Genomic DNA, 26,019 nt, shown 5'->3' with positions numbered 1-26,019 from the left:
AGGAACTGTAATTAGGCAGCACAAAGTGTCTTTATTCTGTGTAATGTACGCCTGTCCTAGGGAGGATAAATCAAAAGGTTACACCATCCCGGACAGAGACCCTTTCTTCAGCTTACACTTCAAACCATTCATTAGGACAAGAAGGGATTAAATGAATAAGCCCCTCTCAGGTTTAATCTGGTGAAAAGCTTCTCTCTGAACGACCTGTCCAATGAAAATGACACCCTGAGCGGGGGAGGCGCACTGTTTGGCCAGATTTACTAAAGTTATCCGGTTTGGCAGATCCCGGGAATGGTCCTGCGTTGGCACTCATTTATTAAAGGACTACACTGTCACGAAAATCTCAAAATATATGTAAACATATATAGATAAGTAGTATGTTTCTTCCAGAGTAAAATGAGCTGTACATTACTTTTCTCCTATGTTGCTGTCACTTACAGTAGGTAGTAGAAATCTGACAGAACCAACGGATTTTAGAATAGCCCATCTCCTCATGGGGGATTCTCAGGGTTTCCTTTATTTTCAAAAGCACTTAGGGCCATATTCTATTAATGAACTCGCCAGTGCTAAGCATTGGCGAGTTCTTAACTTAGGCGATGGGGGCATCGCCTAATCTTATAAAACTTTAGACCCCCCCAGGTGGAAAAGAACACGTTATCCAAATACCCTTATCATGCCTCCGAGAAGCGATACTTCCCGGCAGACATGAGCGCTAGCTTAGACCTGCAAAAAGCAGGTCTAAACTGGCTAACGCACGTCGCCGCCGCAGCATCTGGGGGTTTCCTTTAATAAGGAGACCCCCAGAGCTCCCCGTCGGGTCGCCGCACACTGTAGAAGCCCCGCATGTAGCTGCACCGGCACCCTTGCATACATACCACCGCAGATCACCCGACGCCTCTCGCCGCAAAATCCGTGTATCTGACACTGTAATTACTGTGCGCATAGAAGGAGCCCGGGCAAAGCATCTTTGAATCTGCAGCCTGGGCTACCCATTGGTCCGCTGTCTGAACCAATAAAATGGCTCACACAGCGGACCAATGGGGAGCCCAGGCTGCAGATTCAAAGATGCTTTGCCCGGGCTCCTTCTATGCGCACAGCAATTACAGTGTCAGATACACTGTAATTACACAACGGATTTTGCGGCGAGAGGCGCCGGGTGATCTGCGGCGGTATGTATGCAGGGATGCCGATGCAGCTACATGGGGGGCTTCTACAGTGTGCGGCGACCCGACGGGGAGCTCTGGGGGTCTCCTTATTAAAGGAGACCCCCAGATGCTGCGGCGGAAGGTGTCGGCGGGCCAGTGCGCATGTGTGGGGAGTGAGGCCGTGGTGCTGATGGACAGCACCTTGCGTAAACCTCACTCCTCATCGCCCGGTAATAGGGAGCATCGCTCAGGCTTTCGCCTGAGTAATGCTCCTTAACGGTCGGCCATCGCGCGAAGGATATGGGCATTAGGATTTGCCGGTAATCCTCGCGCGATGGCAAGGTGATAAGTAGCTCGCATCTGCAAGCTACTTATCACCTTGAATAGGATATGGCCCTTACTGAATGGCAGTTGCTCCATCCCACTGCCAAAAAAGTGTGCAGTGAGCACGGAGGCTGGCCAGCATTTTTTTTACAAATCTTTTTTAATCAGAATAAAGGCCATGCTGAGAATGCCCTACGGAGAGATGGACTAGCCCAAATTCTGTCGGTAATGTCAGATTTCTAATATATATATATATATATATATATATATATATATATATATATATATATATATATATATATACGCTTTGTATAGCGATTTCCCCAGCGCTTTCATGAATAAATACATTGTATTTATTCATTTCCGACGATTACGATTTTAGATGTGTACAAGCTCTAAGTGGTCGCAACATAGGAGAAGAGTAATTTATGGCGCATTTTACTCTGGAAGAAACATGCTTCTTATTTGTATATGTTTACATGTATTTTAAATGTTAAGATTTTCGCGACAGCCGTCCTCTAATAGGGAAACAACTTAAAGGACAACTGAATCGAGTGGTATATGGAGGCTGCCATATTTATTTCCTTTTAAGCAATACTAGTTGCCTGGCTATCCTGCGGATCCTCTGCCTCTTAAAACATTTAGCCATAGACCCTGAACAAGCATGCAGCAGATTAGATTTTTCTGACAATGTTGTTAGATCTGATAAGATTAGCTGCATGTTTGTTTCTGGTGTGATTCAGACACTACTGCAGCCAAATAGACGAGCAGGGCTGCCACGTAACTGGTATTGTTTAAAAGGAAAAAAAATATGGCAGCCTCCATATTCTCCTCACCACAGTTGTCATCTACAGTTCAAAAAAATTTTTTTTTTTAAATAAATAAATAATTATACAATCATTTGCATTCAATGTTATTGGAATCTCCGCTTAAGGCTGCGTTTCCACAAGGACATTATGGTAAATTTTGCATGCATTTTTTTTCCATATGCAAAATTTTGCATTATTCTATGCAAATTTTATGTCAATGTTATGTGAACTGTCCTGTCCCAAATGATTATTATTACATGTATTGTTATTAATTACTAGTGTGTGGAACACCCTTCTCTCCTGTGATTTGATGGAGTTTTAATTGTTTTTATGGTGGTCTTTTATGGACGTTCCCTAATAAAATGTTTATATTGCATTGCAAGTTTCTGGTGATGATATTATTATATATAATTGCCTAGATGGATACTTTTCTTTGTTGCAAAGAGTTAAACACGTCCATGGCAACGGCCCTATATAAGGGCATATTGCTCTTGTTTGTTTAGTTTAAAATATTTGTAAATCACTTTTCTCCCATCGGACCAAAAGTGCATCAGCTTGTCTCAATTCAATTCATAGTTACAGGGGGAAAATTTTTGTGATCATAAATGCTAGACTAAACAGGTGATTTTTCAGTTTTGATGTAAATGCTGCCAGAGTTGGAGATGTATTGATTGGGTGTGGGAAGGCATTTACAAAGGGTATGGGCAGCATGACAACTCAAAACTCACCTGTTCATACTCGCCTTTCCCCCTACATCAGAACCCTAATTCGTCTTGCTGAACACCCTCTTAGCAAACTCACTTAACGTACCTCTACCCCCACCCTTTAGATTATACGTTTATGGAAGGACCCTCCCCCTTATGTTCCAAGTTTGATCACTCACCCTTATCTTTGAGTACCCCGCTTATGGACTTCAACAGACTTGAACCGTTGCCATCAAAGACACTTACCCATCACATGATCTTGTTTCATGTTCATTGTTTTTCTTTGTTTGCTTGGATTGTGCTCCTGGTTTGTCCTACCATGTTATGTAAACCCCTCTTATTAATTGTACAGTGCTGCATAATATGCTGCCGCTTTTGTAAATACAATAAATAATGATAATGACAGAAAGCTCTGGCTCCAAAGGTTTTTAGTTGGACTCTGGGTGTGGTCAAGCTATTAGATAGCCATTTGATAAGACTCTACATCCTTCCAAAAATGATATTGTACAATGTCCAAACATATAGGAATTCATTTCCTCTTGGCCTTTATATGATATCTGCAAGTTGCTGGTATGTGGGAGACTTGTGTTGTGGTCCTAAGATATCATGATAGTGTTCACAGATCCACAAATAAGTAGATAGTCTCTCTCTGTGCATGTGGGTGAAGAGGACACCATTTTACCATCTTCATGTTCAGCACTGCCCAGTACGAACATTTTGGAACAATTTCTGGACAATGAGACTGTCCGGCTGTAAATAATGTCTGTGGACCTGTGCGCTGGGTGTACATTCCCCCGGATTATCCACTCCTTCTGGAAGGTGTTAAATATCTGGCCCAAGGCTTCCTTAATACCACAACAAAAACACCACAGTGGCCGATCACCCATTTATCTCAATCCAGGATTTAAAGGGATTGAAAGCAGATTAGGATGGGGAACATATGGGCAGTATCGGCATTCCACACCAAAGACTTGTGAGCAAATACACACTGTTCCTGTAGAGACAAGAGAAATAAAAACTGGCTGTGTTTCCATAACATGTAACCAGCAACACCTCAGTGGTACACAAAACACAGGCCATGTGATATATCACCCATATTGCTGCAGCGTTACACATTGATTACTGACCCCACAAAATAATAGCTCCTAGCAGCTTGTGAAAACCATAGCAACTTGTGCTGACTCGGTTCCATGTGACCAAAAAAAAGCAGTTCATTCTTTCTATTGAATATTATTAAGGAATTAATACTATTGTATATAGCATATCATCTTTTGTAAATAGCATTGACACATTTTCCACTGTGTTTTACACAGCAAAAATCACCTCACTGATCATCCCTGCAAGGGACTGACAATCTAATGGATGGCAGCGCTTATCAAGCAGCTGCCACATGGAACTTTTGTAACAGGCATAGGTTTATCGCAACTATTAGGATTTTACACTATGCGTGTGACATTTTGCCAAATAATACATTTCCATGGAAATAACCCTAAAGGTGCCCATACACTCGTCAGATTGGCAGCAGATAGATAAGAAATGCATCTGATGATCTATCTGATGCGTTTTTAGAACATTTTTTACCAGGATAGAATTCCAATAGATTTCAGTTTGAAATCTATTGAAATTCGATCTGATGGCATTTTTTTGCCATCAGATTTCCATTAAGGCCAATGCAAACTGATAAGCAATCTCATCAGATCGACCTAAATTTTCCATCCTGCCTGGTCGATGGAAATCCATCGAAATCGATCGAAATCGGCCATCGATCGGTCGATTGGCCAACCGATTTGCAAACGATCAATCGATCGATTGATCGGGATCGATCGGTCGGCCAGAAAATCGGCTGAGTGTATGGGCCCCTTTAGGCATGTGCAGTTAGCATGTCCCTTTCAGTATGCAGGCATAGTGCTACTGACACAGTGGCAGCTGCTAATCAGTGGATGTTACTGCGGCTGGCATAGTGGCGGCTGCTACTGCTACAGTGGTGGCTGATAACCTACAGGTGAGCAAAGGGGGTGGCAGAGTAGTGATACAAGGTAGCCCCAGCGGGAACAGTAAATTCGGGCGCCTGAGGCAAGTGGACAAATCGGGCGCCGCCATTCACTCCCATAATAAATATCGTTTAATGGGCGCCCGACAGGAAAAAAGGGCGCCGGAGAAAAATAACGTTTTATAATCGGCGCCCGGAGACTTTTACTGTTTTATAACTGCTTCTCATGATTACACATTATTTTATGATTTATAATTTTTTAAACATTATTTTTAAACGAAAAACAGTACAATCTTTTTTAAAACATTATTTTTAAACGAAAAACAGCACAATATTTTTTTCACACGTTATTAATGCTTATCACAGGGGGGTCTTAGGTTTAGGCACCACCAGGGGGGTCTTAGGTTTAGGCATCAACAGGGGGGTCTTAGGTTTAGGCACCACCAGGGGAGTCTTAGGTTTAGGCACCACCAGGGGAGTCTTAGGTTTAGGCACCACCAGGGGGGTCTTAGGTTTAGGCACCAACACGGGGGTCTAGGGGTTAGGGGTAGGTACAGGGAGGGTTACTTACTATTTTTTTTTAAACGTTATTATACGTTTCACTTTTTAAACGGAAGATTAACGTTTTCACAATTGCCAATTTCATGCACATTATTTAATGATTTATAACTTTATAAAACATTATTTTTAAACGAAATATAGTACATTATATTTTTAAACGTTATCCATGTTTATCGTTTAAAACCCGGCGCCCTTTTTTCCCAGCGCCCCTTTTTAACGTACGCAGCCCCAGCATGTGGCACCTCAGCTACAGCCTGGGGGCCACATGGAATTAGAGAGCTTCAGGGGCTACCAGAGAAGGCTTGGTGGGCCACATTTGGCCCCCGGGCCGGACTTTGGACATGCCTGCTTTAAGCCAAAGGGGGTAATGGAATCTGTGAATTGTAAAGGGGCCCATACACTTATACTATTTCTCGCCGATATACAGCAGATTCGATCACTGTGATCAAATCTGCTGTGAAATCGTTGCGCAAACGCTGAGCAAACGATCGATTTCCATCCGAAATCGATCGTTTCCGTCGATCTGTCCACGCAGATTTCGCTCGATCGCCGGCGGGTCAGAGTGCGTCGATAGCGGCATTCGAATGTCCGATGACCTACGCTAGTGGCAATACATTACCTAATCCGGCCGGCGCGAGTCCCCGCTGTTCCTTCTCCACTGGGCTCCTGCAGGCTTCACTTCTTCCTGTCCCGATAGGAAGTTTAAACAGTAGAGCGCACTCTACTGTTTAAACTTCCTCGGACAGGAAGTAAAGTGAAGCTGGAGCCCAGAGCGGAGAAGAAGACAGCGGAGACCGGGGGACTCGCGCTGGCCGGATCAGGTAATGTATGAAGGGGGGGCGGCGGCAGCGGCAGCTCCACAGATTGTGAATCGGTTTCATAGTGAAATTGATTCAAAATCTGTTTGCAGTGTAGGCAGCCAATAGATCCCTCTTTGATCAGATTCGATCTCAGAGGGATCTATCTGCTGGTCGATCTGGTGGCAATCGACCAGTGTATGGCAGCCTTTACTTTAGATTGCAATTCATCTGAATAAGAAGAAATGGCCCTTCTACTCTGAACGCCTTTAATTGATGAATTAGCCAACTGTGGAAGCTCAGAGGCATCAATCCAGCCCCAAATCTCAATAAATACAAGATAATCTGATCTTCATTGGATCAGACAAATAATTCCTGATTACAGGCGACTACATCTGGATGCTTTTCTGAAGAGAATAACACAACGCTTACAAACATCTGCCTAATAATACTGCACATCTCCCTAGTTACACAGAATATGTCAAATCAGAGTGAGAAGGATTCAGAGGTTCTGCAAATGCCTTTAGCTCACTATCTGCTCCCTGTATCTCTTCAATTCTAGGACCTCATAACAATCCTCCCCCCCACATAATTATACTGAGTATCCATCACGATCAACTTTACTTAAAGTAAACCAGAAGCAAAAATAAACTTATGAGATAATGCATTGCATGTGTATTACAGCTCGGAAATAGAACATTAGTAGCAAAGAAAAGAGTCTCATATTGTTTTCCAGTACAGGAAGCGTTAAAGTTGTTATCTATGCAAAAGAGCTTCTCTGAGCTCTTCGACCAAGTGGGTTGAATACAGTTCTATTTTCCGAGGCACTAAAAAAGCCAAGAAACAATGAAAGACAGCTAGAGATAATGTTTTACTGCAGGAAAGTTCAAAGGGTCATTATTTCTGTTTTGTTTTATAGCTTAAAAGACAGAGTGTGGTTTCTAAACGGCAAATATGAAAGAATGATGCAATATAAAAATGTTAATAAAACTGAAAATACAACTATGAGACTCTTTTCTTTGCTACTAATGTTCTCTTAAAGGGGCACTTTGGTGAAAAATTGTAAAATGTAAAATATGTGCAAACATAGACAAATAAGAGGCACGTTTTTTCCACTTACAGTAGGTTGTACGAATCTGACAGAAGTGACAGGTTTTGGAAAAGTCCATCTCTTCATAGGGCATTCTCAGCAAGGCTTTTATTCTTTATAAAGATACTAGTAGACCCAGCCCGCTTAAAAACGGGCTCTAGGTCTACTGCCGGCGGTGGCACACGCTGCATGCGCAACCGCCGTGCGACGAGCACACGGCCGATGCAGGCGTGCTCCCGCACCCGCCCACCTCGCTCGCCCGCACCCGCCCACCTCGCTCGCCCGCTCCCACCCACCTCGCTCGCACCCGCCCACCTCGCTCGCCCGCTCCCACCCACCTCGCTCGCCCGCTCCCACCCACCTCGCTCGCCCGCACCCGCCCAACCCGCACCCGCCCACCTCGCTCGCCCGCTCCCACCCACCTCGCTCGCCCGCACCCGCCCACCTCGCTCGCCCGCTCCCGCCCACGTTGCTCGCCCACTCCCACCCACCTCGCTCGCCCGCACCCGCCCACCTCGCTCGCCCGCTCCCACCCACCTCGCTCGCCCGCACCCGCCCACCTCGCTCGCCCGCTCCCACCCACTCCGCCCCCCTCGCTCGCCTGCACCCGCCCACCTCGCTCGCCCGCTCCCGCCCACCTCACTTGCCCGCTCCCGCCCACCTTGCTCGCCCGCTCCCACCCACCTCGCTCGCCCGCACCCGCCCACCTCGCTCGCCCGCTCCCACCCACCTCGCTCGCCCGCACCCGCACACCTCGCTCGCCCGCTCCCGCCCACCTCGCTCGCAGCGACACTTAGCTTTTATTAGGTAGGATTCTCTAAAAAGGATTTAAACAATGATGCTAGCCAGCCTCCCTGCTCGCTACACAGTTTTTTTTTGGCAGTTGGACAGAGTAACTGCCATTCACTATGTGTTTTTTAAAATAAATAAATCCCTGAGAGTCCCCCCATGAAGAGATGGACTAGTCCAAAACCTGTCGCTTCTGTCAGATTTCTACTACCTACTGTAAGTGACAGCAACATAGGAGAAAAGTAATTTGTGGCTCATTTTACTCTGGAAAATATGTACTTCTTGTTTGTATATGTTTGCACATATTTTACATTTTACAATTTTTTGCCATACTGCCCCTTTAATTATCCATAGTACATATACAACTCCTTATCTCCTATAAGTTTATTTTCGCTTCAGTGTCACTTTGAAGTGAACCTAAACTGAGTAAAAGTATTTAAAATAAACACACGTCTTACTGGCAAATTAATATTACCGGTACATACTCACCACTCAGATTGGTACTCACCTAAGTAGAGGGAAGTCTCTGGGTCTTATAGAGCCTTCCCGTTCCCACTATGGTCCCCGCATTTCAGCGCCGGCTCGCCTGTTAGCAGTCTCTGACCGATGGGTCGGAGACTGCTCTCCGCCACTGCAAGAGGTTTTGGCAGTCTTCGCAAGCCCGAGTGCTCCCAAAGACGGGCTGCTCCCATGCACGTGCACGCATTCTCATGCACGCACACATGCGCAGTACAGAGCCAGCCGTCTTCGGGAGCACTTGGGTTCCCCAAGACTGCCAAAGCCTCCCTCGGTGGGGGATTAGAATGGGGGATCCAGCACTGGAACATATTACACATGTACCTACTTTTTAGTACTTTTTCAGTTGCTAAGTGCTGAAAATGTATTCTATAGATGAGATGAAAAGTTGTCTCCTGGGAGAAAACTCATGAGACAAAGTTAATTGGATAAAAGGCCAATGGTCCATACGCAATTCCGAAAACTTTTTCTCCTTAATTTTCTCCTAGGTGATATTTTCAAAATTGTCAATAAAATGCCATTTAACCATTAGCAAACAAGAAAATACTGTAAATAATTTTAATAGTACCGTATTTTTCGTAAAATAAGACGCACTCTTTCTTCCCCAAAACTAGGGGGGAAAAGTGGGTGCGTCTTATATTCTAAAGGTACGGTATTTTGGCCCCAAAACATACTTACCGGATCCTGCCACTGCGATCATCTCCTCCTCCGCCTGACTGCCGCCATCCGAGGGTCATCCGATGGTCGCAGCTGCGGTCATCTGAGGGTCCCAGCCATCCCATCCATATAATGATTATGATGATACGGATGCCACGTGGGTTCCCAATAGAGGAGATGAACAGGGGGACAGTTCAGAAGGGGAGTCAGACAGGAGTAGGAGGAGACGAGTTCCTGAAAGAAGCAGGGGGAGCTCGTCGTCAGAAACAGCTGGTGGCAGTGTCTGGCACCATGTATCGCCACTTATGGACAGCCAGCCAACATGCCCTTCAACGTCAACTGCTGACGCCACCATAGTGTCCACACCCGACCCCAGGGTGGCTCAGCGGTGTGTACATTTTTTTGTGTGTATGTCAAAGATCAGAGCAATGCCATCTGTACTCTCTGCCACCAAAAATTGAGCCGTGGAAAGGCCAACACCCACATAGGGACAACTGCCTTACAAAAGCACATGCAGAAAAGGCACAAACTGCAATGGGAAGACCACCTGAGCAAAAGCAGCACACAAAAGCAAAGCCGCCCTTCTCCTCTTCCTCCTTCAGGTGCATCATCTTCGGCCGCTTTCTCCCTTGCACCTTCACAATCACAGCCAACCTTCTCCACTCCGCCTCTCACCTTGAGCGGCCCCTGCTCCTCTGCCCACAGCAGCAGCCAGGTGTCCGTGAGGGAAATCTTTGAGCGGAAGAAGCCAATGTCTGCAGTCATACCCTTGTCTGACAGCTGGCTTGGCGGAACTATTATCCCGCCAGCTGTTACCATACCAGCTGGTGGACTCCAAAAATGTGAGGCCATTGGGACACCGCAGTGGAAGATACCAGTCCAGGCCACAATTATTTCTCAAAAAAGGCGATACTCAAACTGTACCGTGAAGTAGAAAGGCAAGTGGTGTCATCTCTGGCACACAGCATTGGGTCAAGGGTCCATCTGACCACGGATGCCTGGTCTGCCAAGCACGGTCAGGGCAGGTACATTACTTACACAGCCCATTGGGTCAACCTGGTGACCAATGGCAAGCAGGGAGTACGTGGCTGTGCAGCGGACCTAGTTGTGACACCTCCACGGGTTGCAGGCAGGCCTGCTGCCATCTCCTTTCCTTCTCCTCCTACTCCTCCTGCTACATCCTCTTCAGTCTTCACTGTCGTCCTCTTCCTTCTCCTCCTTGGCTGAGTGGCAGCGCAACTCTACCGGTGCTGTGATCTCCTCTCCAGCTACACAGCCCCAGCTCCCTAGGGCCTATGCTGCATGCTACGTACGAAGGTGTCACGCCATCTTAGACATGTCTTGCCTTAAAGCGGAGAGTCACACTGGAGCAACTCTCCTGGCTGCTCTGAATAAACAGGTGGATCAGTGGCTGACCACGCACCAACTGGAGATCGGCAACGTGGTGTGTGACAACGGCAGCAATCTCATTTCGGCTTTGAATTTAGGAAAGTTGACACATGTACCCTGCATGGCACATGTGCTCAATCTCGTAATCCAGAGATTTGTGTGTAAGTACCCAGGTTTACAGGACGTCCTGAAGCAGGCCAGGAAGTTGTGTGGGCATTTCAGGCGGTCTTACATGGCCACAGCACGCTTAGCCGATATTCAGCGGAGAAACAACTTGCCGGTGAGGCGCTTGATTTGCGATAGCCCGACTTGCTGGAATTCGACCCTCCTGATGTTCGGCCACCTGCTACAACAGGAGAAAGCTGTCACCCAGTATCTCTACAACAACAGTAGAAGGACATGCTCTGGGTAGATGGGTATGTTCCGGCTGAAGAACTGGACACTCATGCGAAATGCCTGCAGGCTCATGCGGCCTTTTGAGGAGGTGACAAACATGGTGAGTCGCAGTGAAGGCGTCATCAGCGACTTGATCCCGTATTCCTTCTTCCTAGAGCGTGCCGTGCGTAGAGTGGTGGATCAAGCTGTGGATGAGCGTGAACAGTAACAGGAGGAAGGGTTGTGGGACCAATTCTCATCAGAACCAGATGTTTCCTCACCACCTGTGGCAGCACAGAAGGGGGAGGAGGAAAAGGAGGCGGAAGAGTTGTGTGGGGAAGAGGAGTCGGATGATGAGGAAGGTGTTTTTTTTTTGAGGAGGAGGCAGCAGAAGAACAACCGCAGCAGGTGTCGCATGGGGCTTGTGCTGCTCAACGCTCCTGTGGTATTGTTCGTGGCTGGGGGGAGGAGGAGAACTTACCTGACATCACTGAGGTAGAGCAAAAGGAGTTGGATAGTACATCTGGATCCAAGTTTGTGCATGTCACAGACCGCAAGGCCGGTATCCGGATGGGGTAAATCGATCAGCGTCAGAAATCCTCTCACATGGTCATTTGTTCATCACGAAGGGTAACCCGCGTTCGCAATTGGATGAATTGACTCGCGAAGGGAGTGTTCAGATGCCAACGGATTCACCTCACACATACAATTCAAAGATCCGCCACCAAGCGAGTTACACAGCCCGCTACTGTAATTACTAGGACTTCGAGAACGCTCTATTAACCCTTAGCAGTATGCTGGAACCTGGGTCAGATCGTTATATCTGGGCCGGGTTCTCGCATACGGGTTATAAAGGTATACTTCTATTAAACACAGGGTAGCGATTTCAGGAGAATAGGTACGATTGTGTATGTTCAGCAACAGGTCATAACCGCTAAACGATTTTTAAAACGTTTAATAACAAAAATGCATTACATACAGTTATATACACCAATTAACATATATACACAGAGCTTAAAAATAAAAAGGAATAAAATTGGAAAATTCTTACTTAATTATGCTGAGCAATCCATTTGAAGAATGAAGAAAAAGAGTCCAGTTTTAAAAGTAGGCATTCAGGTTAAAAGTCCTTGAATCACAGCATGCGGCGGTTCTCCGTGGAACACATGCTTGGACTTCCCTGGTCGATGAAATTTGGAGAACTGGGCAGGTTTGGTCCCGCCCCATTTTTATAGGACCTGAGTCTTGGGGCTGTCACTACCTGGAAAGTAGGTGTGTTTAAGGCGGGTTTACCTCCTAATCAGCAGGTTGCCGCCCCCCAGACTCAGAGCAAGAAATGTACCGATTATTAATAATCTGTGTAACTCCGCCCCAGATTGGCGCATCGCAAATTCGAGACTATATTCATAAGCGGCTTGCGACCCTGTATCAAACGAGACTATACATGCATAGTCTATCGCCTGCGCTCTACACAGGCCGGATAAAGTGGTTTCTCTATTGATTCCTGATAGCCAGAAAATTATAATTCAGGTGAATGACAGAACTGTTTCCTAGGTATCAGGGAATGTAATTTTTGTCTTGCTGTGCCAAACCTATTTTGAATTATTAATAAATTAACGTTCCCTTTGTTTGAGGCTATGAGCTTGGAGGGAATTTTTAATCTTACTGGTTAGAGCTGGTTTTTCTTTTTGGGGAGGATGAGCTGTGCAGCCAAATGACTTCTCGGCAGGGGAGTTGGCCACTTGTGAAATTCTTTCCTGACACAGGATGTGGGGGAAGGTTACTGTTGCTCTCAGTAAGAAGAGAGGAAAAAGGACATCTATTGTACATTTACACAAAACTGACAGTAATTGTGCACGACCATACGAAAATCGTTGGCGCTTGCGCACGACTTTCCGTAATGTTTGTCACAGTGCAGATGGCGTCTTTCATGCTGTCCAGCCTGTTGAGGGACCCCCGTATAAAAAAACTCAAGGGGAATGAGCTGTACTGGGTGGCCACGCTACTAGACCCTCGGCATAGGCACAAAGTGGTGGACATGTTACCAACTCACCTGAAGGCAGAAAGGATGCTGCACATGCAGAACAAGCAGGCAACTATGCTTTACAGTGCATTTAAGGGTGATGTCACAGCACAACAGAATAAAGGCACCACTGCCAGTAAACCTTCTCCCATGTCCACGCAGACAAGGACAGGACGCTCTAGCGATCTCATGGTGATGTCGGACATGAGGACATTCTTTAGACCAACGCCTCGCCTTAGCGCTTCTGGATCCACCCTCCACCAATGCCTCGACTGTCAGGTAGCCGACTACCTGGCCTTAAGTGTGGATGTAGGCGCTGTGAGCAGCAATGAACCCCTGCACTACTGGGTGCGCAGGCTTGACCTGTGGCCAAAGCTGTCACAATTTGCCATCCAACTTCTGTCTTGCCCTGCCTCAAGCGTCCTGTCAGAAAAGACCTTCAGCGCAGGTGGAGGCATTGTCACTGAGAAGTCGCCTAGGTCACAAAAGTGTTCAGTACCTCACCTTTATCAAAATGAATGAGGCATGGATCCCGGAGGGTTACTGCCCGCCCAAAGACTAAGTAACTCCCCACACACAGCATCTCTGCCTGCACGCCGTGTGAGTGGCTGCTTGCCCCAAGACTAAGTCGGTCCCCACACAGCATCTCTGCCTGCAGGCCGCTTGACTGCTACCACCAACAGGGTCCACCTCCACCAGGACTCCAGGCGGATGCCTTAATTTTTAAGGCCGCTGCTAGGCCGCTATAATAATTTTTGCCTGCCTAATTTTTCTGGCTGCACTGCAGCTGCAACAACAAAACAAAAGGCATGTACATGTGTCAATTCCCCTTCGTGATCGTTACCTTGCCGTAGTGAAGGGGCTTGCGAATCACAATAAGCAATGACCACCGGCTATATGAGTGTGTTGGGGTTGGGGGGCACACCTGACCCAAGAAGATAGATAATAAGGTCGTTGCTTCATTGTGGACAGACCAAATTCGATCAGCTCAGTCACTGTTGTTCTGTCATTCAGCTACCTCAGCCCGACCATATGGGCTTGAAAACTGCCATCGCCTGCACTCTGGCCATGGTGCGCACCAGTCCAGCATGGCCATTACTACACAAACAGCTGTTTGCGGTGCGTTACACAGTGAGTTTGGTCTGTCAGTGTGAAGCAGTACACTAATTACACCCCCTGAGTAATGTATACACATACAAGATGTTTTAAAGCACTTTAGGCCTCCAATTTAGCAATAAAATTTGATTTCTGCCCTTAAAATGCTGATGTGCGTCAAATCCTGATTTTACCGGGGAGTTTTGGCGTGTATCCCACTCTGCCATGCCCCCCTCCAGGTGTTAGACCCCTTGAAACATCTTTTTGATCAATTTTGTGGCTAGCTTAAATGTTTCTAGTTTTCAAAGTTCGCCTCCCCATTGAAGTCTATTGCAGTTCGCAGAAGTTCGCGTTCGCGATTTGCAAACCGAAAATCGGAGGTTCGAGCCATCTCTAAATGTAAATTGCATACCATTAATTGTGTTTTCTAGAATATGTATTTCATTAATTTATTGCGTTTGAATTAATCTACAGGTTTAAAATATATTTTTCATTTTTAATTGTAAAGAGGAATATAGGAAATATTACCAAAGAAACTTTTTTTTTTTTGTGGGCTGAAAGAAAATTTCTTTTAACATTGTAAGAGCCAAGTCTGCTGACCTGGTGACTGGTGAATAAACGTTTGCACTTACATATCCTGCCAGTCAAATCAGCAGGTGGGACGCCAAACATCTATAATTTAATATTTCCTTGAATAAAAGAAATAATTGCACACTGCAACTGATTCCGATTCAGATTCCGCTTTTTAATCAGTTTTTACATCCGATTCCGATTTGCAGTTTGCTCCCTGCACACTGCAAATCGGAATCTGAATCGGATGTAAAAACTGATTAAAAAGCGGAATCTGAATCGGAATCGCTTGCAGTGTGCAAGAGGCCTAAATCTGTTTTAGATTTGGTTAGTCTCTGCTCCACGCCAACACACATTGCTGCATGAGTAGATGTCACAGACCGCGAGCCGGTCTGCGGGTGGGGTAAATCGATCAGCGTCAGAAATCCTCTTACACGGTCATTTGTTCATCACGAAGGGTAACCCGCATTCGCAATTTGATGAACTGACTCGCGAAGGGAGCGTTCTGATACCAACCGAATCACTCCACACACATATACAATTCAAAGATCTGCCACCAAGCGAGTTACACAGCCCGCTACTGTAATTTTACTAGGACTTCGAGAACACTTTAGTAACCCCTAGCAGTATGTAAGAATCTGGGCCAGATCGTTATGTCTGGGCCGGGTTCTCGCATACGGGTTATAAATGTATACTTCTATTAAACACAGGGTAGCGAGTTCAGGAGAATAGGTACGATTGTGTATGTTCAGCAACAGGTCATAACCGCTAAACGATTTTTAAACGTTTAATAACACAAATGCATTACATACAGTTATATACACCTATTAACATATAAAACACAGAGCTTAAAAATAAAAGGAATAAAACAGAAAGTTCTTACTTAGTTAGCTGAGCAGTCCATTTGAAGCATGAAGAAAATAGTCCAGTTTAAACGTAGGCATTCAGCTTAAAAGTCCTTTGTACACAACATGCGCCCGGTTCTTCCGTGAGCACATGTCTGGACTTCCCTAGTCGATGTAAATTGAAGAACTCGGTGGAGTTCCTTGCAAACGCTTTTTACTGACCAGAGTTTTGGGGCGGTCACTACCTGGAAAGTAGGTGTGTTGGAGGCAGGGTTACCTCCTGGCAAGTCAGGTTACCACCCACAGACTTGGAGCAAGGAATGTACCAATTATTAATAATTTGTGTAATTCCGCCCCAGATGGGTGCATCGCAGATCCGAGACCATATTCATAAGCAGCATGCGACTCTGTATTAAATGAGACTATACACGCCTAGTCTAACGAATTTGCTCTACGCATGCCGGATAAAGCGGTTTCTCAATTGATTCCTGATAGCTAGAGAATGATAATTCATGTGAATTATAGACCTGTTTCCTAGGTATCAGGAAATGTAATTTTGGTCTTGCTGTGACAAACCTATTTTGAATTATTAATAAGTTAACGTTCCCTTTGTGTGAAGCTATACGCTTGGAGGGAAATTTGAAGTTCAACCAGTTTGAGCTGGTTTGGTGGAACATGAGCTATGTGACCAAATGCTGCTCCCCAGGTGGTCTGGCTACTTGTGAATTCTTTCCTGACCTGAACAGGATGTGGGGGGGGAAGGTTACTGTACTCAGTAAGAGAGAGAGAAATTGACATCTGTTGTGCATTTACCCAAGACTGACAGGAACTGTGCACGATTATGCGAAAGTCGATGGCACTAGCGCACGACTTTTCCGTAATGTTCGTCACATCTCCCTCCTACCAGCCGGACGCACAGAGTGGGTCTGCATGACCCGCTCTACGCGGCGCTTAGCTACTGACCGGGTTCTCGACTTCTTATCTGACTGCCCGTTAGACAACTCACCAGAAGCGTAAGGCCTCATGGTCCGGTGTGTCCCAGTGTCCGCTTTGCGGACGGTGCGATGCACACCAACAGGCTTACCTCTAAAGGCCTGGCTGGGTTTGCATAGCGCTTCCTGTAAGGGAGAGAGTCGTTGGCTGACATCCGGGTCACTTCCTGACTCTCGGGTGTCAGCCTGCGAATCTGGAAGCAGCGTAGCATACCCCTGCTCTAACGGACTACACCTTGGCACAACATTTTGGTCAGCACAACCTAGGTGAACATTAGAGCACAATTTTAAAAACGAATTTGCCTTCACCTGGGTGGCGAGGCTTGCCCCTTCTCCAGGAAGGATAGAGGGTGGACCTCTGGGCAGTTTTGCACTGGGTTGCTTCTGCAAGGGGAAAACATGCAAGGGTGAGACAGGGAAGGCATGGCCTGTCTCCACCAGCTGTTTGTTAACAGCAGGCAATGGTGGAGCACTCTGGCTGTCATAGCAGGAGGGGAGGTCTAGGCCCCCTGCTGCCTGCTCTGACACCTGGCCTGCTTCCACTGCCAAGCACGGATATGACCCAGGCAACACAAGACTGTTACCTCTTAGATTAGAGACTGTCACATTTAAACATACATCATTTTTAGCACTGTGAGATTCAGCATGAAAGCTATTAGCAACATCTGGTACAACATTAACATCACAGTTACGTTCATTTTTCACATGTACACAGGTATCTGGAACAACAGTGACAGGTTTAGAGTCAGACAAACCGTGACTAGACAGCTGTCCATTAGAAACAGGTACCGCTTCCTTCCCTCCTTCCCTAGGAGGGCTAGGTACCATTACCCTGGCTGCCTCCCTCTGTCCCACCCCAAGCTTGTACAGTACCTGAGTGGGTCCAGACTGGCAATCCGGGGTGTTGATCACAGGTTCATAAAAGGATCGTAGGGTGCCAAGATCGGTGCCCAACAGCACAGGCACTGGGATGTCATCTGTCACCCCCACAACTTTTGACTGGCGGCCCCTTCCCCAATCGAGAACAACACGAGCTTTGGCGATGCGTGCGTGTGTGCCACCAACTCCCAAAAGTGTGACACGCTCATTAGGCAGGAAATTCTCCCTGGCTACAAGATGAGAGCGAACCAAGGTAAGCTCGGCGCCTGTGTCACGGAAACCAACAGCGATCTGGTCGTTAACTTCCACGACTTGATGATTTCCGGAAAGTCGAGGATTTGCTGCTCCCATGACGAGGTAGGCGTGTGCAGTAGAGGATGCGCTAGCCACTTCTGCGCTAGGCTCTGGAGACGGCGTCCTCACCTCGGGGCAGGCAGACTTGAGGTGTACTCGCTGTCCACAGTGGTAACACTTCGGAACATATGTGGCATCAGGCAGATGAGTAGCAGGTGCAGCATCCGGCCTCTGTGGCTGTGGGACCCGATTCCCACGGTTAGCAGGGGGAGGAGAGCTGGGTTGCATAGGTCTCCCCCCTCTCCAGCTCTGGGCTGGAGGTTTGCGGCTGTCCGGCACACGGGTGGCCACAAAAGTGTCTGCAAGTTCTGCGGCAGCTTTGGCGGATTCAGGCTTCCGCTCCAAGACAAACTGCCGGACATCTGGAGTGCAGCAGTTCAGCAACTGCTCCTGCACGATGAGGTCCTCCAGACCTTGGTGAGAGTCTTTTTTGAGGCCCCGTGACCACTTCCTGAACACAGTCAGCAGGCGACTCTCCAGGTCGGTGTAAGAGTCGGTGGGGCCTTTCTGCAGGGAGCGAAACTTTTTGCGATAGACCTCTGGGGTCAACTGGTATTTGGCGATAATTGCAGCTTTTATCGCCTCATAGTCATTGTCCTTGTCAGCGGGTAAGTCCACAAACGCCTCAAGCGCTTTGTCCCGCAAGTTGGGTGTCAGATATCTCGCCCACTGCTCCTGGGGCAGATGATGCTGACGACAAGTCTTTTCAAAGGAGTGTAAATAAGTGTCCGGGTCGGTTCCCTTCTCCATTTCTGGGAATTTAAACTTTGGAGTCCCAAACGGGCCTGCTGTGGGCCGGGGTTCCGGAGCACTTTGCGAGGGATTTTGGCCTTGCGCTCGCAGTTTGGCCATTTCCAGGTCGTGTCGGCGGGCGGATTCTCTCTCTGCCGCCTCCTTCTCAGCAAGCCACCGGCACTCTGCCGCTTCCCTTTCTGCCTGGCGTTCTGCACGGTCAGCATTTTCTCTGACAATCTGCATGTACAGCTCAGGATTTGTCTCCAACAGCCTTTGTAATCCAGGTTGCATTCCAGCATCAGGAACACAGAACAGGTTGGCATGGGCGGGCTCCTGCCGGCCACCATGCTCCTCAGCAGTTACAGCGACCGGTTCAGACGCGGTCCCGTTTTCCTCTGGGTCTGGAAGTGGGTTGCTTTGCTCCAACCGCTCACTTTCCTCTGCCCCAGTTACAGCACCATCTGAACCAGGAGTGTGCTCTCCCAGCATCTGCTCCGGCTGGGTATTCAGTCGCAACAAGTCCTCGATCAATTGCGATTTCTTTTTTCTATATGTCATAATGCCTTTTTCCGCACACAAGTTTACTAGGTCTGCCACTGACATTTTCTTGTATCTTGCTGCAGCCATTTTTGCCAAATAAAAGATAGGATAGCAAAAGAGATTGGGGGGGAACTCTGTGCTACACGTTTAGTCTATATAAATAGTAATGCACCGGTTATCGACCACAGATTTTTGATCTGTTCTGGCAGGTTAATCAAATAACGTTGCCATTGATGTTCTGAACATACACAAATCCCAAAAAGCTGCCAAACAAATGTCACAGACCGCGAGCCGGTCTGCGGGTGGGGTAAATCGATCAGCGTCAGAAATCCTCTTACACGGTCATTTGTTCATCACGAAGGGTAACCCGCATTCGCAATTTGATGAACTGACTCGCGAAGGGAGCGTTCTGATACCAACCGAATCACTCCACACACATATACAATTCAAAGATCTGCCACCAAGCGAGTTACACAGCCCGCTACTGTAATTTTACTAGGACTTCGAGAACACTTTAGTAACCCCTAGCAGTATGTAAGAATCTGGGCCAGATCGTTATGTCTGGGCCGGGTTCTCGCATACGGGTTATAAATGTATACTTCTATTAAACACAGGGTAGCGAGTTCAGGAGAATAGGTACGATTGTGTATGTTCAGCAACAGGTCATAACCGCTAAACGATTTTTAAACGTTTAATAACACAAATGCATTACATACAGTTATATACACCTATTAACATATAAAACACAGAGCTTAAAAATAAAAGGAATAAAACAGAAAGTTCTTACTTAGTTAGCTGAGCAGTCCATTTGAAGCATGAAGAAAATAGTCCAGTTTAAACGTAGGCATTCAGCTTAAAAGTCCTTTGTACACAACATGCGCCCGGTTCTTCCGTGAGCACATGTCTGGACTTCCCTAGTCGATGTAAATTGAAGAACTCGGTGGAGTTCCTTGCAAACGCTTTTTACTGACCAGAGTTTTGGGGCGGTCACTACCTGGAAAGTAGGTGTGTTGGAGGCAGGGTTACCTCCTGGCAAGTCAGGTTACCACCCACAGACTTGGAGCAAGGAATGTACCAATTATTAATAATTTGTGTAATTCCGCCCCAGATGGGTGCATCGCAGATCCGAGACCATATTCATAAGCAGCATGCGACTCTGTATTAAATGAGACTATACACGCCTAGTCTAACGAATTTGCTCTACGCATGCCGGATAAAGCGGTTTCTCAATTGATTCCTGATAGCTAGAGAATGATAATTCATGTGAATTATAGACCTGTTTCCTAGGTATCAGGAAATGTAATTTTGGTCTTGCTGTGACAAACCTATTTTGAATTATTAATAAGTTAACGTTCCCTTTGTGTGAAGCTATACGCTTGGAGGGAAATTTGAAGTTCAACCAGTTTGAGCTGGTTTGGTGGAACATGAGCTATGTGACCAAATGCTGCTCCCCAGGTGGTCTGGCTACTTGTGAATTCTTTCCTGACCTGAACAGGATGTGGGGGGGGAAGGTTACTGTACTCAGTAAGAGAGAGAGAAATTGACATCTGTTGTGCATTTACCCAAGACTGACAGGAACTGTGCACGATTATGCGAAAGTCGATGGCACTAGCGCACGACTTTTCCGTAATGTTCGTCACAGTAGAGGTTAAAGCAAACCTAAGGTGAGAAGAATGCGGAGGCCAGAGCCGGATCATCCACAAGGCAATCCTGGGCAGCTGCCTAGGGCTTGGAGAGAGTTTGGGGGCCTGGTGGATGATAGCCCCTACCAAATACTACAAAAAAAAAGCCACGTGACCATCTGCGGTGGGCAAAAAATGCTATCTTGCTTAGGGCCATATGTCATCTTAATTTATTTTTGACGGAGGCTGCCATCTGCATTCTCTTATTAGCAATGCTAGTTGCCTGGCCGTCATGCTGAGCTTTTGGCTTTAGTTGCTTTTGAGTCACACACCTGCAACAAGCAAGATGGCAGCCTCCGTAATCCTCTCAATTTAGGTTCCCTTTAAAGTAGCAGGGACAGCCATGCTATTTCAGAAAAAAAGACATATATAAGTAGATAAATACTTGTTCTACTCACTGTACATAACGTATGTATTGTAATGTCCATGTTTTGATTTCAGTGAATTACATGTAGCAAATAAAGAGAAAACTGTTCCAGGCATTTTCCATCTTTACTGCCTCTGATTGAAGCCAATCCTAATTTAATTTCTTCGTTTACTCTTTTTTCTCCTAGAAACTGCATATCCAGCTTGCTTTGTAAACACGTGTGAAAACAGCATAGTTCGTCGTTCAGCAGCTTCTGTAGAGGGGTGAGGTGTATTTATGTGTCCCTTCTCTGCCTCGTGTCACATAGAACTGCTCTCAGATTATCAGCGAGGAGCAGGAATTTGGGAGGGGAGCTAACAAGCTTCCCTCTCCTTGGCAATGTACCAGAATATAGCCAGGCTCACTGAGATAAGATTCATTACAGCAGAAACATTTATGATTACTGTATATTGGAATGTTTGTAGACTGCATGTAGACTACATAATAAACACAGAAATGCAGAGATGGATTTAGATGTAATGGGGCCCTAGGAAGGTAGTAGATTTGGGGACCTTTGTGGTCCTTTTGGTAAGCTAAGCTAAGTAAAGTGAGGTCAAAGAAGGCGGCAGGTGGGCCCCTTGACACCCACTAGGCCCCAAGCACCTGCCTAGGTTGCCTGGTGGATAATCCTGCTCTGCAGAGAAAAATGGGTAAATGTAATTTGATTTTGTGGCTGACAATCCCGCTTTAAGAAGTAGCAGATCAATGCTGCTTTCATGCACAGGGCGCCTCCTGCTGGTGATGGCCATTGCCTGCAACCTATGTGCGGTTTCTAAGCATAATAGAAGAGCAGTAAGTTTTCCTGAAGGCATAGCTATAAGCACACGGTGCCAGGCACTAGTGCCTGAGAATTCAGACTGTTCCACTGTTGGCAGTTGTCCCTTTCACCCCAATTTCTCTATATAGGACGGGCGTGCAACTCAATCCCATCTGAAAGGGTTACTGTATGCTGAATTCAGGGCTCTACATGCTAATGTTGTTTACCAGTCACCTTGTCTAATAATAATTTGTTATGACGTCTGCAGTTCTTTTGCAGGAAAAGCGCCTTTCTTGCAGGAGAGCATAAAGAATGTGCTTATTTGGCTGCGATAAAAATGATAATTTGCAAGCAAATGATTGTGGATTAGGGAACGCAGGAGCGATTAGTGGGAGCTGCTAACTTTCCCAATGTGTGCATAGCCCCGCTGGTTTAGGGGAACCTAATCCTTCTTAGGCTGCAAAAGGACCCTCAGACTTCTCAAGCAAGCAGGGCTTAGGCACGCCAAGCCTTCTAGAAAGTACTAAATCTTCACTTTAGCTGCCTGCGTTTCCTTCATCTTAAACTATAAGCCGTTTTTCTAAAGGATCCTTCCATAGACAAACCCCTTTAGAAGCTGCCAGGATTCTAAGAGCCAGATTGCTGAAAAATTTAAATCCCGACCCAAGTCTATGCCTGCCGGAGGGATTAAGAGCTCTTCCTGTGGTCAGATTTAACCCCTTCCCTGCCTGTAGGGCAAGAAGTTGGCGTCCCCTTATGGAATGGCCCGGCGGGGAAAGGGTGCCTGCTTCTGATCCCTCACCTGATTAGCCGTACAGTACTCTGCGTCAGTGAGAGGGGATCCAAGTATACTTCATGAGCCTGTGAAACTTGTCAGTGTGGAAGAAGAGTAAGGGAGGGCACACTTTAAAATGTATGACTCTGATGCACAAAACACATATTTGCACCTGTTTAGCACCTAACAAGGCAAAAAAGTTGTAAAATACACTCCTACTGGAGGATATCCATGATGAAAAGCATTGTTAAACGGACTATTTGTCAATAAAACTCTTTGAAACGAAAAAAATAGTAAAAACTAGAGCACAAAGAAATACCAGTGACAAAATTGATGGCACTTTTGTCTTTCTGCGCTAGGGTCCCAATTTCTAATCTGGGTTGGAATGTTACCTGTTTGGAGTTTGTATGGTCTTCCCATATTTGCTTGGGTTACCTTCTGCATCCCAAAAACACACTGGTAAGGTAAAAAATGGTAGTGATTAGATATTGTACAGTGACCCGGGCAAATAAAAGGCACGCAGAGTCTCTCAGGACATAACAGACACTTAGGTAAGTGTCTTCAAACATGCCTGCATCTCTGTGTGGGTGAAGTTTCCCCCCTTTATTTCACCTTGATCATCCTTTAAGTTAAATGTATTTGTACGTCACACAACTGTGCCTCCAGTGTCCCCCTCTGTCCTGTCCTTTGTGCTTCCAATGTTTCTACAAGGTCACCACCACTGTTCTCCTGTGTGATGCTTCCAGCCAAAACTGACACCCCCCTTCCCATGTGCCGCTGCTGTCCCCCATTGTGTCCACCTCTAAGCTCACTCAGCACTGCTGAAAGTGTTCTCCACAGCTCCGACTAGCTTTCTATGTTTCTCTCCTTTGGTGCAGAAGAGACATTATCACGATCGGCATGCTTTTCTTATCAGTGTTGTATGTAACTTGGGACATATGTAACCCCTGGGCCACCTGTAGATGTTGGTATACATTGTCTTTATCTGTGTTAAGTCTCTATAATTAATTTGTGCATGACTGTTCAATGGATGTGAGTATCTGTTCAGGGCACAGGGGTGTCTGTTCAGTTCAGAGTATAGTAATAACAGTCAAATGGATGGGAGTAGTTCAGAGTATGGGAATAGCAGTCAAATGGATGGGAGTACTTATGTCTGCATGTATTTATCCATACCTTTCATCCACTGAATCACTGTATAAATTTAAATATGTATTGTTAGCAAGGTTTTGGCAGCTGAAGACAAAAGACACAGACACAGAAGGTTTATATTGTGCTTTTCTTCTGCAGCCAATATAGGCAGTAGCAGTGTTATGGAGTCTTGCCGAAGGTCTCCTCACTGAATAGGCACTGGCTTACTGAACAAGATGAGCAGAGGTTTGAACGCCTGTGTCAGAGGCAGAGCCCTTAACGAGTACACTATCCAGCCACTGGATACTGGATAGAGAATGTGTAACAAATAGCTTCTGCAATGAGCAGTATGGATGCCCATGCATTGCTCAATTTTGCAGGCAGATCGATCTTTCAATCCAATCATTTTATTGAATCAGTTAAGAAACGGTGCAGCGATCGATCTTTTCATTGGTTTCCAGAGAAATCGGTCGAAGGGTCTATTGGGCATGGTGGAAAAACATCTTGGTCGCAAGGGGTCAATCGCGTGTGCGTGGTAACGGTGTTGAATCTCCCAACAACCCCAGGCTGGTGTTCCTCCAAAAGTGCTTGTCCCTCCCCCCCCCCATGCCTGCATGCAGTGTTGAAGGCTCACCTGTCATGCAAATCCTGGCCTCCTCTGGTGTCCGGTGTCACAGCGACAAAGCTCACAACTGTCCCTCTTTCGGAGGGACAGTCCTTCTTTGGGAGCCCTGTCCCTCTTTCCTCCGCATTTGTCCCTCTTTCAGGACTTTGTCCCTCTTTCTATGTAAAAATATATGTTTTTCTACTAAAAAAATGTGTTTGATTGACTCTAAACTTTATTCCCATCTTTTAAATTGATATATTACTAATTTTAAAATGTTAAAATGAAGGAAAATGGACCAGGATAGAAAGGGCCAGGGTGGTTTGAATTATAAAACATATTTTTCTTATGAAATCTTTATGGTATGCGTGACTAGGGGTGTGACAGGGGCGTGATTAGGGGTATGGCAGGGGCGTGGCTTAAGTGTCCTTCTTTCTCATCTCAAAAAGTTGGGAGGTATGCAGCGATGTCACTACATGCACCGGTGTCTAGAGATGGGAAGTTCGGATCTTTTCAATGATCCGGATGATTCGAATCGGATCATTGAAAAGATCCGGATCTTTGATCCGAATCTCGGATCATTTTACTACCGAAGCATTTGGGGGTGAAATGACTAGCAGGACAGGAGAAGGGGAGGGGGTGGACACACAGAGAAGGGGAGAAGATGGACAGAGGGCAGGGAGTGGACAGAGAAGGGAGGCGGGACGAGCAGAGAGCAGAAATGTTTGCACACAATACCCACATGCTGCAATCATGCTTTACATATATTTCACCTATATGTTCATCTGTGTCGCACAGTGAAAGAAAGCATTCCCAGAAGATAAGTGCAGCTGTTTAGTGCGGAGTGCAGGAGGATCATATTGCCCTGCAATCACAGTTCCTGCAAAGTTACTGAGCTGTGCTGAGCCAAAAGTTTCCCATGTGTTCACTGTGCACAACTACGGAGCAGACAGCCTATAATGAGCAGCATATTGCAGCCAGTATGTGTGCTCTACACATATCTGGCAGTGGCACCGATGTCCCCTCTACCTGTCCCCGCAAGGCTGGCTCCCCTGAGTCCCATCCAACAGAGCGATCCATCTCTGCTCTGCTTCCAGGACCCCGCTGCCCGCTGAGAGGGGGACGTGTCGCTCCTGGCCCCGCCCCCTTTGCGATCCGAATCACTCATTTTAATGATTCGGATGATTCGACTCACAAAATAGATTCGGATCAAAGATCCGAATCGTTCATGATCTGGACAACACTACCGGTGTCACGTGGTACAGGTACTCATGCTGATACCAGGTACTGGAGGAGGTCAGCGTTTACGCTGGCGGACAAGTGAGTGTAAAGTATGTATAAAACAGACACCTCCCAAAATAAATATGTTTTAATGTCAATTTCATATACTCACATAATCATATTAAGAGATCGAGATTTGTAATCCTGGGATTCTATAGACAGGACACACAGGGGGAGGTTCCCCCAGCATAGCTGTTGGACTTCCTG

The 26,019-nt window shown here is 46.4% G+C and overlaps 1 long non-coding RNA gene across 2 annotated transcripts in view; it reads right to left on the bottom strand.

Annotated features, from left to right (window-relative positions):
* Positions 1-3,403: 3,403 nt before the first annotated feature.
* LOC137520964 (uncharacterized) overlaps positions 3,404-26,019 on the bottom strand; it is a 68,828-nt gene continuing 46,212 nt past the window's right edge. Inside the window, exons 1-3 of one of the 2 annotated variants that reach the window (XR_011021977.1) lie at positions 25,925-26,011; positions 23,192-23,255; positions 3,404-3,976 (exon numbers count right to left, since the gene is read on the bottom strand). This is a non-coding gene — a long non-coding RNA (uncharacterized lncRNA). Of the gene's footprint in view, positions 3,977-23,191; positions 23,256-25,924; positions 26,012-26,019 lie in introns of those variants that run through there. The other variant, XR_011021976.1, reaches the window with a different exon arrangement.

This window comes from Hyperolius riggenbachi, chromosome 6 (genome assembly GCF_040937935.1).
Source record: "Hyperolius riggenbachi isolate aHypRig1 chromosome 6, aHypRig1.pri, whole genome shotgun sequence".
NCBI classification, from domain to species: Eukaryota; Metazoa; Chordata; class Amphibia; order Anura; family Hyperoliidae; genus Hyperolius; species Hyperolius riggenbachi.
The sequence above is the reverse complement of the archived record's forward strand: the minus strand, read 5'-3'. Positions and strand labels throughout refer to the sequence as shown.